Raw genomic sequence first — 13,966 nt, 5'->3', positions numbered from 1 at the left:
TTTAAAAGTCAGAGATAGCTACCCAGAAAAGTCAGAGGGCCAGAGATACTGGCCCTCTTCAGTATTAATTGATAAATTCCTTAAAGAAACTATAAGTTTTAGTGATGCATCATTGCAAGACATGAAAGCGAATATCAGTTACCATTATTTTAATCACTAATGAATTAAATATATATGTGCAGAATACATATTTTTTAAAATAGTCCAATATGTAAAGTAAGAATTCGATAATAGGTTTGTGCTGGTCATATACAGCAATTAAACATTTGGAGGTATAATTATAAAAATCATTATAAACAGTTAATTAATTGTAGGAGCTATATATTATAATAATGAAATAGCTATGTAATAATATGTAGTAATAATAATACAAGCATATAATCCTAAATTATATTGGCAAACATTGGAAAGTACTAAAAGGATATAATTTTATAATTACAGAAATTATAGAAAAATGGTTAGAAATATAATTGTATATTCTATAAAATAGTAACAGGTATCATATTGGGAATTTTCTTAAGGCGATGCTAATATTTTATTCTTTTAAGATGCTCAAAATTCAAAAGTAAACACATGCACTATGAGAACATAAATTTATATAGCATTTTTGGAAAGAAATTTGACAACAGCATTAAAATAATTGTATTCAATGATCCATTTATTCCACATCCTGAACAATATATCATAAGGTTATAGATCAGTTAAGCTAAATGTCTAACAACAAAGAAACAATTATATAAATCATAGTGTACATCTTTGATATAATGTTCACATTATAATTGTTTTCAAAGCATATTTAATGCCATGGAAGTACTTTTAATTTGAAGTAAAAGGTAGAATATATGTGGTAGGACATCAATTTTTGTTAAAATATATAAACAGATGAATGAAAGACAGAGTGATAGCAAAGAATTATTAGATATTATTAAATGGTGAGAAAGTAGTTTCTATTTTCTCACACATAACATTTTGTACATTATCTGTTAATTAGTGTATATTATTTTTTAAATTAGAAGATGTAAAAATCTAAATGAGCATATGAAATTGTGAACCAAAAATTTTATTAAAGGTACATCTCATATATTGTGATGTTTCTTTTAATATAGTCCAAGGAAAGAAATGTCTAAAATCCATAAACGCTTCCATCCACTAACTATTTTGTTACAAGTGATGACAGCAAACTATTCTTCATTCCTATTGAATTTCTTGACTGGCTTATCATTTAAAGACAGTTTTTGGATCCCTTCTACTGCTCCCATTAGTTTCTGCTCCATCTTCTGTTAAAGGTGAGAAGCCAGTCTGGGCTCTTTCAAAAAATCACGAATCCTTGGGACTACGGCATTAGGGTGAGGGAAACCCATAAATTAGGGTCATTAAATCACCTTAATGGGTTACAGAACCTCTTTTTTTTTTTTAAACAGTACAAATCAGACAGGGTAGAATAAACTTTAGAATAGAATAGACTATATTATGTATGTGTTAAAAATAATTTCTTAACATGGGTTATAAGCAAAACTGATTAAAAAGCCACTACACTAAAGGGTAAATTAAAAGCATGAGGTATTTTGACCAACCCAACTAAGTATTTTTTCTGCTTCTGCTATAAAAAAATAGATGTTGCTATAAAGATATGGCATTTCATTTGGAGATAGTTCTTTCCTGTGGTTCACATATTCATACAAAAACAAACATGACTAAAAACTCCAGCAGTGGACCTTCAAAGGAAGTGTGCTGAACACCACATTTCATTGATCCCTAATTTCAAACTCCTCCACCAGGCAATGCTTCCATCTGCAAGGCAACTACAGTAACAGGCTTTGATCCAGCAAACTAGTAAATTTGCAAATGCACAGTGAATTTGGAAACATATATATGGCACACTTAGACTTCAGGATACAGTCTGCTATCTAGTAGACTATAAATGCAAACAGTCCCAATAGAAACTTCAAATGCATAGACTACAAATTGAAAACATCAATACAGGAAACTTACAGATCTCAGATCACAAATCACAACAGCAATTCCCTAGAAGTAAGGCAATCCTGTTTTCTTTTGTGCAGCATACTAGGGAGTTTTTAGTTTCAGAAGCACTGAGAACTTAATTATGTTAATAGAATCTTAGAGGAGACTTTTTTATATGTTTGGAATAAAAAATAAATGAAATATGTATGACTTTTCATATTTCCAGTAGTGTGGCTAGGTTTATATTCAGCTACTTAAATTCTCCCAGCTGTTTCCTTTATCCCCTTCTCTGCCTCTTGAGGACATAGACATGACATTGAAAATCACCTCTCTAATTTAGTGATACTACATGTGGCAATGGAATAGAAAATAAAAAGTTGAAAAGAAAATGGCCAATTCTGTTTCTGTGGCAGTTGAAGTCTTCAGTGGAAAAGTCTCGATCTTTGGAGTCAGACTAAGAAATTTTGGGTATGTTTCCTAACCTTGTTGATACTTAGTTTTCTGTTTCTAAAGAGGGAAAGATGACAACATATTTACTTTTCACAATTTGCATGAAGATTAAATAAGATGATGTATTAAGTATCTCTAAAACACATTACTTATCATTGTTTTTAATAAGTTTTTAATAAAGTTGTATAACTGGTCCATGGAATAACATAGAAGTACCAACCAACTCTCACTATTCCAATCTTCTAATTAAAAAAAAAAAACAAAAAACAACTTTATAAACCTACTAATATCTCAATATGTCTTTTTCACTCTTCACTTTTCTGAGCATTGTTTCCAAATAATTTTCTATTCAAATATTATCTTTATTTGTCACATTTTTCCCTTCTGTTATGCAATACTATGGTATCATCTGGGCCCTGCAGCTGGATCCCCATTTCTTTCATTTCTCAATATCTGATTAGATTTTTTTTGCTAGTTTGATTTTCCTTTAAGATAGTAAGTAAATGATTATGAACTCATCTTTTATCCCTGTCAAAGAGAATAAATGGAAGTTGTTAAATTATAGAAAGAAAGGAAAAGCATTTCATGAAGTTAGAATTGCGTATATAAACTGCTTGCTTCAGTGATCTGCTGCTGTGTAACAATCCCCCAAATTTACTGGCCAATAATTTTTGTTAATATAGCACAGATTTTCTTAAGGCATGAATACTGGCAAGGTTCAGTTGGACATTTTTTCTGCTCTTTTTTGGTCTCAACCAAGTTATTCACTTTTAACCCAGATGACAGATGGCCTGGCCTGTAAGTTCCATGAAGGCTTCACTTATATGCCTGGTGCCTTCTTAGGAATATCTAAAATGCTGGAATCAACAGGCAATGTCCACCAAAGTATCTACACACAATCTCTGCATGTGGCTGAAGTCACAAAATATGGGATTTCAGAGTACTTAAATCTCATACATTGCAGCTCAGGACTCTGGGTGCAAGTGTCTAGCAAGCAAACCTAAAACCTTATTTTTGGTGACATCCTCAGAAGACAGCAACACCTTCCACTGGTTGTCTATAATTACAGGGAATTCAGTCATGATTTATAACACTCAAAAAAAATTCATAGGCAGCTGACTGTAACCGTACAATGGAGAATAAAAAAAAAATCATATTAAATGAAAGAAATCCAGTATTTCATTGACTGCATTCCAAATTATAAAAAAAAAAAATCTGTATAGGGAGTGTGGAATAATGTAAAGCTTTGGGATTAAAATCCTAATATAATTTCATGTTCTGGTTGAACATCAAGCAAATCATAGAACTCACCACCTCTGGGAGGCTCGTGTGTGTGTGTGTGTGTGTGTGTGTATGTGTAACAGAGGACAAAGAACAATAAAGACCTTTATTACATGAACTATGAGAGGAGGGAGAAGGATTAACTTGCCTTTCCCGGCCTTGATTTTCCTCAGATAGAACTCCAGCTCCTTGCCCTCTAGCATGTAGCCATCTGCTCTGCCACACTATCCTGGTCTTGAAACCATGCACGCAAGAAGTTTGCACTGCTGGAAATGTGCCTCCCAAAGACTGCTGATTCTGGCATTCTTTTTCCTTTCATCATATTTCTTCTAAATTTTCTTTGACCGCATTTTGTTCAAGATTTCTCCCTCTACAGCAGTCAGCTTTCCCCCCTTCACGCTACCCAAGAGCTGGGCACAGTGGAACCTGTACCACTGACAGTAGGGTGTGCTGTCAATGAGCAGGGCACAGTTCTTCACTAGGGCCTTGGTGTGGTCCAGCTCATTGTTAGATGCCTTGTAGACAACATCAAATATTTATGTTTTGTGAGTACAACACTCAGAGCTTCAGAAGAATTTCCCCATGTCAAGCCTCAAGGCTTAGTACTTCTTGTTACCTCCCCACACAAGATATATTTAGATATTGAGGGTCAATTTTAGCATTGGCAGCTGGGCATCACAGCTCATACTTTTGCTTCATGTGGTAGGGTTTTCTCTTGTCCCTGGTTTCATGGTGCTTGTGCCAGTTGTCCCAAGAGATGTCAGTCCTTTGAGAAAAATGCCTGTGAGCCTCTAATGTTCATCTGTAGACAGAGATTAAATGTGTTTTGCTTACACAGAAATACATATCAATTCATTGGGTGTAGGTACAATAAATAGAAGCAATAGGGCTCCTCATAACAACTATGTTAAATGGACTTTAATTATATTCCCATTTAAAAGAATTAAAAAAACTAGGATTCAGACATTAATTAACTTGTTCAGACTTAAGGCAAAAAAGTAATAGAATCAATATTCAATTCTAGATCTGAAAAGAGTAGCCCTCACAGCTCCTGGTGCTCTGAAGGTCCCAAGGCCCCCAGCTGAGCAGCATCAGCCTGGGCTTTGTCATGGCAACTGGGTTTGATGGCTGACTCTGGCAAAGCCAGGTTCGGGTTTTAGAAAAAAAGTGAGAGAGAAACCAGAACAGTTTTGGAGAAATGTGGGTCAGGTTTCAACCTAACTGGCACCATTCAGATAAAGCAGAACTTACCTACCCAACTTCAGCATGAGACAGCACAGGACAGGTTGGATGTACTACCGGGGTTTTTGTTTTGAATCCGAGCTGGTTATGAAAATGGACCAAACAATTCCAAGCTCCCAATGGCGCCAATTAGGTTCAAGCTTGCACCAGCACCAATCAAATCTTGGAAACAGCTAGTGTGGAAAATGGACCAATCAGGTTTGAAAGGTGGGGAACTTGAAGGGGGATATCAGCCCAAGCTTTAGAGGAGGTTGGATGCTTGGGTTGACAGAGAAAAAATGTCGAGGCTTGAGGCGGTTTGGGAATCCATGAGCCAGTTTGAGAGGAGAGCCTTGACTTGGTTTCAGTAGGCTTCCGTTAGTTCAAGAGAGGCTGCTTAGGAAGGCTTCAGCTGACTTGGGAGGACAGATAGCAATCAAGGTTTGATTCCGCTTGGAAGAAACTTCGGGAGACTTGACTTATGCTTCAGGGAGATGCAGCAGCAGCACCTGTGATTACCCCCAGCTGCCACAGGTTAATTGGGTCCTGGTGTACTGCTTAACATTGTGCCACAAGGTCCAGGCTCTCATAGGAGGGACCCCCCCATCTTCTACAAGCAGCTTTTGGTCTGGACTACTGGATACTGTGAACACTAACTGTAGTAGGATAACTGGTTACGTGGGACTTAGAAACTTTTTTTTTTTCAATTTCCTCTTTGTAAATAAACTGTTGTTGCTTGAGTATGAGCTGTGTCTTGCAATGGTGAGCTCACAGGTGAGAATGCCACAACTGTGAGCAATCCCCCCAAGTTCTGCTGTACCTCAGATCTATGACTCCAAAGACCTTTTAACACCATTTGACTGTACTCTGGCTACTTGTTTAACTGCTATGAAGACCACAGATGTAATCATTGTAAGAAATTGCTCTATATACTGTAAAACATTATATAAATGTAAGGCATCGTTACTGATATTGATTACAACAGCTTAGAGAACTATAATTTTTATACGGTTATCATGTTTTACAATATACCAAATAAAACTAGCTAAACCTGAAACTCTAAGTCCCAAATGTTCATGCAAAGCATATATAAAATAAACAAATTCATACTCATCAGTCCTAAATGTAATAGACCCTAATTTTAACATTTGCCTTTAGAAGCTGCTTTTATTCTCCTGTATATCACATATTACACAAAGAAAAGTCACCTTGTTTCTTATCTGTCATCATTTATCCCTTACAAAAAAAGACCTCTCTCCTTTCCCCCATTTCCAAATTTTCAAAGATAAAACAGGACATAATGGAGAAATTTGAAGAGTGGAAAATTAGTGACTCTATCCGTTTTCCTTCCTTTTTGTAAGTCAGTTGGAATTGGTTCAACATGATCACATGAATGACATGTATGTCCAGCAAAATAAGATTTTTCCTTCTGGTGAGGTACTGTCAACAGAAAGTGAATTATCTAACCCAAAGAAAATAGGAGGGGGAAAAAAACAAGCTTGTTATTCTTGTATTATCCAAAATCCAAAATGTATCTTTGAATGTACTGTATAGAATTTCTAAAATGTTGAAGTTCCCTTATCCCAGGTGTGCATTTGCCCTAGAATACAAATGCTGAGACAAGAATTTTTTGAAATGTTCCATTGACATTATAAGGTATAGATTATATAATTCTATAAATTCAAAATAGAAAATTCTCTATTGAACTTGACAATTTAATCTGATTTAAGCTTAGTGACCTTTACTCAATAAGATATCACTAAAAAAAATCTAGTCAAAAAAACTACTATATAAATTAAAGAAGGCAGTCAAAAGAGACCACATGTTATATGATCCCATTTATATGAAATGTCCAGTACAGATAAATCTCTAGAGGAAGCAAATAGATAAGTGATTACCCAAGGAAAATGATGTGTGTGGAGAGAAATGGGATTTATTTGGGGATAATGAAAATGATCAAAAATTGTGGTAATTGATACACAACTGTGTAAATATACTAAAAGCCATTAACTTGTCACTTCAAATGTGTCGATTGCATGGTATGTAAATTTTATCTTGATGAAACTTTTAAAAGATAAACACTATCTTTACCATAATTATGTCTCTCTTCATCTTTCCAGTCTACAAAAATGAGTACTGATGGTTACAACTCAAAGGGTCCACCCATTTTCTCCCTCATTATTCACTTCTGAACTTGCCAAATGCCTCTCCAGTAAATATCCCTCATAAATGTATAAGATTTATTATATAAAAGGTAAAACATTTATCCCTTTAGAGTTTACAAAAAACTATGTATGCATTATTATGCTTATAATGAAACATAATACATTTTAAACGGCCATTTTTAAATAGTTGTCATTAAAATACAAACTAAACCAAAACAAACCCTAGCTAACTGACTGTAGAATTGAGACTATCAGAAGGGGAGGGTGGAAAGTGGGGAAAAAAGTGAAGAAGGGGCATAATCGACTGTGGTGGAGGATTATAGGTGGCGTGTATCATCTAAACCATATAGTGTTGTAAATTAGCATTACGAAGGTAAAAAATAACCCAATAAAAGGAACATAAAATAACTAATTGGACTTGCAAAAAGAAGTAGATTTCAACTTGCACTTACTTTTTTTTTTTGTGGTTTTATTATTATTTTTTTTTTAATCTTAAATTTTATTTTTATATTCCCCCATACAATTGCAAACGCCCCATTCTGACCCCAATCCTTCCCCTCCCGCCCCCACCCCCCAAAAAGTGTCTCTGGTTCATAGTTTTTGTTGATTTTGATTTTCACTTTCTTATATTCATTTTCCTGGTCCCTTATTTAAGTTTTCTAGATTCCTGCTATGAGTGAGACCATCCGGTATTTTTCTTTTTCTTTTGGCTTATTTCGCTGAGCATGATCCCTTCCAGCGCCATCCATGTTGCTGCAAATTGCATGTGTTTATCTTTTTTGAATGCTGAGTAATATTCCATGGTATATATGTACCACATCTTCTTGATCCAGTCATCTACTTTTGGGCATTTGGGTTGTTTCCAAAGCTTAGCTATTGTAAACAGTGCTGCTATAAACATAGGGGTGCAGGTGCTCTTTGGAATTGATGTTTCTGTGTCCTTTGGGTAAATACCTAGGAGTGGAATTGCTGGATCATATGGAAGCTCTATGTTTAGTAGGTCCAGAAATCTCCACACAGCTCTCCATAGTGGTTGGACCAGTTTGCACTCCCACCAACAATGCAGAAGAGTTCCTTTTTCTCCACATCCTCGCCAACATTTGTTGTTGCTAGTTTTTTTAATATGTGCCATTCTCACTGGTGTGAGATGGTATCTCATGGTAGTTTTGATTTGCATTTCCCTGATTGCAAGTGATGTTGAACATTTTTTCATATGTCTGTTGGCCATTTGCATTTCCTCTTCAGAGAAGTTTCTTTTTAGCTCTTCTGCCCATTTTTTGACTGGATTATTTTCTTTGTTGTTGCTGAGTCTCATCAGCTCTTTGCAGATTTTTGTGATCAGTCCTTTATCATTAGTGTTGGGTGCAAAAATGTTCTCCCAGTTGGTGGGGTTTCTCTTTGTTTTTGTTATTGTCTCTTTTGCTGTGCAGAAGCTCTTTAATTTGATGTAGTCCCAGCTGTTTATCTTTGCCTTCACTATCACTGCTTTGGGTGATGTGTCTGTAAAGATGTCTTTGATGCAACTTGCACTTACTTTTTGACACATATGTTTAGTGACTAAAGAAAATATTTATCGGGGCCTCCCTGGAGGCGCAAGGGGTTAAAACCCAACCTATGAAGCTCGCAGCAGCCACTGAAGCACAAGTTAGATCCCCAGCCAGGGAGCAATCCACATGGTGAAGCAGACATCTCCTGTGTTGCCTGCTGCTCCCCTCAGCAGTGTATTTTAGTCGGTCTGCCTGTTCTGTTCCCCACTCTATCTCTGGTGCATCCTCTCACCCCCCCACACACCTCTGGCCTGTACCCCAGTTCTTGCATGCATAAATAAATAAATCTTTTTAAAAAAGAAAATATTTATCTAACTTCTATATGCAACAATTTGTTAAATTACTCTAATCACTGTTCCCTGATCTAACCATTTCCCCCTGAATTTGTATTGCAAGGTTATCAGTCAGATTTATTTTCCTTTATTTTTCCAAACATAACCTTTAATGTGTTATTCAAAACACCAAAATTCTACAGAAACCACCGTTTTACCCTATGTAATTTTTATAAATACCATTTTCCTAGCTTTTTAAATTGAGGTTCAATTTTCATATATACTATCTTAGTTTCAGACAATATAATAATTTGATACTTTTATACACGATGAGATGATCACCAGTGGTTAATAACAGATTAGCTCTTTATCTTACTTCACACTATGTTAGTTCATCTCTTCAATCAACTTTGCCAACTAGAAAGCCTATAAACTACATGTAATCTTTAGCTTTTGCAGGGTTGGTTTCCCTATTCTCACTATATTTGACCTAACTAACATTTGTTAGTTTACAGATAAAGGCATGTACTCATTTCTTTTTCATTTTTACTGAGTACTGGATGTGGCTATCATGGCAAAATAACTTATTCATACCAAAATTTCCCCTTATCCCACTGTGCCTAGCACAATGACTGTAATATAACTAATACTCAATAAATATTTGCTAGTGTTAATTCCCTAAGTCATAAAATAATTTAAAATACAGCCTGGATTTATGTTTTAAAGGTTAAACTGAATCCCTGAAATACCCAATGAGTGTTACTCAGTCTGAAAATAAAGGCCCCCAGATTGCTTTGGTAGCTCTGCCATTGAAAAATAGGATCCATGAGGCTATAATAAATATTACCTACTACATCAATTTTGGGTATTTAGCATTTATTTCTCTATCATAGTTTTAGATATTTGATCAAGAGCTACTACCTAACTACCAACTATTTTTATTTTAAGAGCAGACTTAATGGCAAACTCATTCATACTTAAAGTAAACACCATTAAAATGGAAAGCAAAGAGTGATTCATTTGCTCAGTTTACAATGCAGAACAAGTTTTCCAATGAATCCAAAGTGAGTGATTATGGAAAGAAAGGGAGAGAAAACATAAATACTTCAATAAATTCTAACTCTTGCCAAATTACAAAAAAAGGGACATGTGGGAAAACTTAATTTAAAAAATAATAATAATAGTGGGCTTTAAAATAGTAATAATAGTGAAAGAAATTAAAGTATTCAGACAATTTAATGTAAAAACACAAGAAGGAAAGTCAAAACTAGTTTCTGAAAAAGTATTTTTAAAAAAGTGTTTTGGGAAAACAAGCTGGTTCAAATGGGGGAAATCATTTGTACTGAAATATCACAGAACTAACATGACTGTCAACTACTTTGAGAATTTATGTCACTTTTAAACAGATTGATGTTTGAGTTAGATTCTTATTCTGCAATTAAAAATTATAATTGCACAAAAATATGTCTGCAGTACATGCAGTGTTTTAATTCAATAAGACCTAAAGTTAAATAAATTTTGAAATAGCTATATCACTAGAAGCTATTAAACATTAAATCTTATCAAAAGTGATGGTCCATTAATAAATTAACATGATCAGAAATATTTTACCTGAATTGTTTGTTTCTTTGTATCTGTAGTCAAGGAAGAACAAAAGGAACAGGAATATTATCCAAAAATCTACTAAAAATGAGTAAAGCTAAAATCTTTTATGGTCATCATATAACCAATGTTTCTCAAATAATCTTTGGTAAAAGAACAGTTAAATTTCCAAATCTTTTATTTGTTCCAGACTTGAGTTTTATAAAGCACAATAAAATATCTAGGAAATGGAAAAGAAATAATAAAGAGATATCAATACCCACATTGTTTTTATTATAGATTCAATTGACAAAAAATTGCTCTATCAAGATGCTATAAAACTTTGTAAAATGTACTCTGAAATTTTATACTTCAGTTCTTGCAGACCAGTAATAGCAGACTAGCAACTGTCTAGGACCTCACTCTGAGTATCACTTATTAGAAAAACTAAAGAGAAACTGGGGCCTCCCTGGTGGCGCAAGGGGTTAAGACACAACCTATAAAACTTGCTGAAGCCATCGCAGCACGAGTTTGATCCCCGGCCAGGGAGCTACCCACATGGTGCAACAGACCTCTCTTGACTTGCCCGCTGCTCCCCTCAGCAGTGTGTTTAGTCAATATGCCTGTTCTGTTCCCCACTCTGTCTCCGATCTGCCTGTTCTGTTTCCCACTCTGTCTCTGGTGAATCCTCTCACCCTCCCACCCCCAACTCTGGCCTGTATCCCAGCTCTTGTATGCATAGGTAAAATAAATCTTTAAAAAAAATTAAAAAAAGAGAAACATTTATAAAAGCATATGAAATTAAATACAAGCTCAAAAAAAGTAAATCAGTGAAAATTAACATTATTGAAAATAGTTTAAGCTCTTGATTTAATAAATTGTAAAGAAAACATTTGTTTGGCATAATGCAAAATACTCTCCCTCCCCATGAGTATAAAACAAAAGTACACAAAACAAAAAATTCCACTATCTTCTCTCATTCCTGTATCTTCTCTAATACCTAAAACCTTGAACATTAACCAAAATTTCAAGCAATCAGCTATCTAGATTAAAATTATGTTTATATTAATTTACTGTTTATAAAATTTAAATTATAAAACTGTTCTTTTTAAACAAGCTTCAGGGCCTCCCCAGTGGCGCAGCGGTTGAGCGCTGGGTTGCGAAGCTGCCTGCAGCCTCTGCAGCGCCGGTTCGATCCCCGGCTGCTCCCCGGCCACCGGCGGAGGGTCCCACATGGCGCGCAGACCTCTCCTGCCGCCCGCTGCTCCCCTCAGCAGTGTACCTCGGTCCTTCTGCCTGCTCTGCTCCCCGCTCTGGCTCTGGTGAATTCTCTCACCCTCCTGCGCTTCTGACTGTACCCAGTGCATGTATAAACGCAACAAACAAACAAATAAATACATAAATAAAAAGCATGCCTCTATAAAAAAAAAATTAATTAAACAAGCTTCAAATTTTATTTAATAACTAAATACTTATTGATGGCCAACATATGCCTTATAAACACTAAATCTGTGTCAAACCTGACTTAAGTAATGTTGCTGGAATTCTGAACTGTTAAATGTAGATTCTTTTACTGCCAAAGGTATAGTAGGTGAGCTTCTATATTTCATTACAATAAAGTGTGGGTTATTACAAATCATAGACTGGTTTAAAATTTTCTTTAAAGAACAGAATTCATTAAACCTGTCAACCACCATGTCAACATGTCAACCACCATCCAACAGATTTGCAACAAAATAAAATGTTAACACATTATTTGCAAGAATGTAGGGAAATAAGCAAACAAAACCTAATGAGGTTGCTAGTGCCTCTTTAATGACAATATGACAATTATCAACATTTAAAATGCACATACTATATGATACACCAAATCTATTCCTATGAATTTTTTTCTCTAGATATCCTTACATATATATACAGCAATTTATTGTCAAGAAAGTTTATTTTGCCATTATTTTAAAGCCATAACAAAGCCATAAAATCACTTATTCACAGAAAAATGTCTTTATAACAACATATACCACACACACACACGAATGTGTGTATTTTTATATTTATTTATAATCACATACTAAGCAGTCAGTAAAAAGCATGAGGTATATCTATACTGATACAGGAAGATATCTGACATAGTTAAGAGAAAAATTTGATTAAAAGACTAATGCATATAGTATGACTGCATGTATGGGTGAAAAATTCCTGAAAGCATGTCTAAGACATGCTGGAAAAGTTGCAGTTGTCTTGGATGGTAAGAGTCCAATTGTGTCAAATACCTTTAATCATGAAAGATTTTTTCTTTATCTTTAAATTTTTTAACTTATATATACTTACTGTATTACTTTTGTTGAGGTAACATTTATTTATTTACAACATGATATGATTTAGAGGTACAGGTTCACACCTCTTGAGATGCATGCCACCAAATGACACCCATCACCAAATCACTCATAACCCTCCACCGTAATCCATTGTACTCTGTCTCCCATTTGTTCCCCAACTCTCCAACCTCCCCCTCTGGTATCCTCAATTCTATCTTCAGATCCAGGGTGTGTTCTGGTTTTATCTCTTACTTTGATTTGCTTCTCCATATTCCACATATTCATTCATACTATCTTATTCTTTCTCCTTCTATATTATTTCATTAGCAAAACCTCTCTATTTCCATCCATGTTGTTCAAAATGGCAATTTTTCATATTTTTTAGCTGCACAGAATTGCATTGTGTACGTATATATAGAGATATATAATACGTCTTCTAAATCTACTCATCTGTTGTTGGACACTCACATTGTTTCAATTACCATTAAGCAAAAGTTAGTTATGTTCCCATACACATTGGACTAGAAGAGAAAGAAATCAGGAAAAAGGTCCCATTTACAACTGTATCAAGAAGGCATTAAATACCTAGGAATTTAACTTAGCAATGGAGGTAAAAGAAAAAAATGTCTGTAATGCAAACTATAAGACATTGTAAAAAGAAATAGATGAAGACACAAAGAAATGGAAAAATATTTTGTGCATATCAATTAGAAAAATTAACATTATTAAAATGGCCATATTACCAAAATGATATACAGCTCCAATACTATTCCAATGAAATTTTGAAGGGCAACCATTACTGAAATTTACACACAACCACAAAAGCCTTGAAAAGCTAAAGCAATCCTGATCAAAAAGAACAAAGGTATGATCTCAGACTTCAAAGTATCATACAAAGATATACTATAAATAATTACAGTATTAGACTAAAAATAATAAAGCAATTGAATTGAAATCACAGAAATAATATACCACACTAACATAGAAAGTTTATGTAAGACAAACAAGTCAAAAGTATACACTAAAGAAGGGCAGTCTCCTCAATAAATGGTGTCAAGAAAACTGGACAGGCACATGAAAAAGAATGAAAAGAGACCACTATGCCACAGCATAAGCAAAAATTAACTCAAAATGGAATAAACACTTGCATGTAAGACCCAAATCATAAA

The 13,966-nt window shown here is 34.7% G+C and overlaps 1 pseudogene; it reads right to left on the bottom strand.

Annotated features, from left to right (window-relative positions):
- Nucleotides 1–3,377: 3,377 nt before the first annotated feature.
- LOC119245577 (40S ribosomal protein S8-like) overlaps nucleotides 3,378–13,966 on the bottom strand; it is an 18,763-nt pseudogene continuing 8,174 nt past the window's right edge.

The sequence above is a fragment of the Talpa occidentalis genome, unplaced genomic scaffold (genome assembly GCF_014898055.3).
Source record: "Talpa occidentalis isolate TD23 unplaced genomic scaffold, MPIMG_talOcc4v2.1 talOcc4.15, whole genome shotgun sequence".
Lineage (NCBI taxonomy): Eukaryota > Metazoa > Chordata > Mammalia > Eulipotyphla > Talpidae > Talpa > Talpa occidentalis.
This window is presented reverse-complemented; position numbering and strand designations above follow the sequence as displayed.